Below are 3,314 nucleotides of genomic sequence, written 5' to 3' on the forward strand. Positions count from 1 at the left end.
CTACAGTGCTGACATAGAGGGCTATTGGTGCTGTCAAGAATCCGTGTTTGGCTTACCCTCTTTCTCTCCTCTTTCCTCCTTTCTCTCCTCCTCTCTCCTCTTTCCCTCTCCCTTCATCTCTCTTCTCTCTCACTCTCTTCATCTTTTTCTCTCTCTCCCCTCCCTTTCTCTCCTCCCTTCCTCTTCCCCTCTTTCTTCCATCTCTCCCTCTCTCTCCCCCACTCTCTCTCCTCCTCCTTCTGCTGTTCATTTCCTCTTGCTCTTCTCCTTACTTTGCACCCATATATCTGGGTGGCCCAGTAGTAACAGCCTAATAATTTGGTACTCAGCCACACTTGGGCTTGTATGCTTGAGCAGACCCAGGCCACAACCAATAGTGTTAGGGGATAGGTAAGGACCATGTAGTGCCAGGACTAAATTCAGAGCCTCACACATGTACTCTAGACCCTAGGGATTTGTGTCATAATGGTCCCTGTTCCAAGAATTTAAGCATTATTATTTATGAAATTTGTGTTCTCTTGTAACCTGAGCAACTACATATTTGCATATTGGAGTATAAGAAAAAAAAAGAATCCTTATTCAGGGGCCGGAGAGATAGCACAGCAGCAGGGCATTTGCCTTGTACACAATCGATTCAGGATAGATGGGGGTTTGAATCCCGGCAACCCATACGGTCTCCCATGCCTGCCAGTAACAATTTCTGAGCACAGAGCCAGGAGTAACCCCTGAACACCACCGGGTGTGACCCAGAAAAACAAAACAACCACCACAACAACAAAAAGAAGAATCCATGTTCTCTGTTCTGGAATCTTTGAGACTTTTCTGCTATGATTACAGAATGGAGAGATTTTTTTTCTTTTGTTTTGTTTTTAGCTTATTCCTGGCTCTGTACTCAGGGGCCACTCCAAGAACATATGTGGTACCAGGGAAGGAACCCAGGTGTCCTGCAAGGCAAACACCCTATGCATTGTATTATCACTGTGGCATGAAGAAGAAGACTTTAGAACTGCCTGATTGTATTTACCCCAAAAGCCCCACATACTTTACTATTTCTTACAGAACAGCATACAACTTTTCTGAGGTTCCCAAACATAAGAAGTTGAACACGTTCATCTATTAAAAACCAACAAATAAGCCACACTACTTATAACACACAAACCTGGAAACTCTCAAAAGGAACACTATCAGAAAAAATGAACGATAGTACAACTTCCACATACTAGTACTATTACTATATTAGTAATAATAATAATAATGCAAATAAATTGCAACTATATACAGTAACACAGATCAGTATCACACTGTTGAAAGAAGCCAGGCTCCAAAGAACACATATCCTATAATTTCAGTCATAAAAGGCATGAATAGAAAAATTCATCTATGGAGGCAAAAACCTCAAGTGAACAGGTACCAGTGGGGAAGCAGAAGTAAAATTATGGGGCCGGAGTGATAGCACACGTGGTCAACACAGGACGGACCCCCGGCTCGAATCCCGACATCCCATATGGTCCCCCATGCCAGGAGTCATTTCTGAGCGCAGAGCCAGGAGTAACTCCTGAGCACTGCCAAGTGTAACCCAAAAAATAAAAAATTTAAAAAAAGGGGGGGAACTGGAGCAATAACGCAGTGGTATGGTGTTTGCCTTTCAAGAGGCTGACCCAAGATGGACTTCAGTTCGATCCCCAGATCCCATATGGTCCCCTGAGCCAGGAGCAATTTCCATAGCCAGGAGTAACCCCTGAGTGTCATTGGGTGTGGCCCGCCTCCCCAAAAAAGAAGTAAAATGATGTTTCTTGACCTGAGAGCTGATTCATAGGTATCACTTTGCAAAAATTCATCAAACCACAAACCACAGAGGCTTTTTAGAGCAGTAAAAATTACCTAGTAAAAAACTGGGGAGACACTGTAGTCGTTGATTTCTTTAATCCGACAGTCGTCTAAATCCGAATGACATATAAACTGAAACTGAGCAATAAGGCAAACTATGAACACTGGGGAACTGGGTGGATGTGTCGTATCCATTCACCATCAGAATCAAATGAACCACTGTGATCGAGTGTTGATCATGGGAAGTGAGGCATGTGTGGGCATAAGAGTTTATGTATGCCTATCCAGGAAATTTCTGGACTTTCCCTCAATTTTACTCTCAACCTAAAACTGCTCCTTATAAAGATCTCAAAGGGCAGGCAAGATAGTACAGTGGGTATGACACTTCCCTTCAGTACCCTTCATGCAGCAGACCAGGTTCAAAACCAGTACTGTATAAGGTCCCCCTGAGTCCTGCCAGGAGTAAACCCTAAGCACAGAGTAAGACCTCAGCACCACCATATGCAACCCAAAATTATATATTTTTAAGTCTCAAAATTTAATCATGCTGTCCTCAGGAATTTTTTACTTTTCTTTTTATATGCTATTATTCAATTAAAAAAATAAGAAAACAGGCTAGAGTGATAGTACAGTGGGAAGGGCAACTGCCTTGCATGCTGCTGACCTGGCTTCAATCCCCAGCAACCCAGATGGTCCCCTAAATCCAGAAGAGATCCTGAGCACAGAGCCACGAGTAACCCCTAAGCACCAGTGGCTGTGGTCTAAAAAGAAAAACAATATAAAACTAAAATAATAATAATAATAATCAAGAGCAAAAGAACCCAGAAAGATGACCCAACACTACCAATTCTATAAACTACTAGTCTACCAGAAAAATCACTAAGTGGCTTTCATTTCCTTTTCATTCCATTTTCCTCCACCAATTTTTAAATATTTATCTGCCTAAAATCATTACTTTTAACATATGCACAGCTGGCCTTTTGCTGTTATTGTTACCTTGAGAATAAATGAAAATTTACGTAAATATTTTCTTCTGAGCTCTTTGGAAGAGACTATATAAAAACCAGTTGTGATAAATTCAGCGTTTTAAAAAAATATTTTGGCTCATTGTGCTTACAGTCCTACAAGTTCTTCATTGATTTAGTGGCAGGGATTGAGGATACAGACAAGAACAAAACAAAGACACTCGGGGAGCTTTCCTTTTAAAAGGCAGACAGAAAATATATGAAATTAAATAAATCAGCTAGTGATGAGGCCTAAGCAATCCATTCCAATATAAGCAAATCATAACAAAAAGCCTCTGTTTCGGGCCTAGCCTTTAAATCAAAGATTTACTTCTTGCCATGGTGTGATCGATGCAATGTCACTTCATGAAGATAAACATGCTGCTTGCTCTTTTTCTCTATCAGGGGTCCTCAAACTTTTTAAACAGGGGGCCAGTTCACTGTCCCTCAGACCACTGGAGGGTCTGACTATAGTAAAAACAA

The sequence above is a fragment of the Suncus etruscus genome, chromosome 20, assembly GCF_024139225.1.
Source record: "Suncus etruscus isolate mSunEtr1 chromosome 20, mSunEtr1.pri.cur, whole genome shotgun sequence".
Lineage (NCBI taxonomy): Eukaryota > Metazoa > Chordata > Mammalia > Eulipotyphla > Soricidae > Suncus > Suncus etruscus.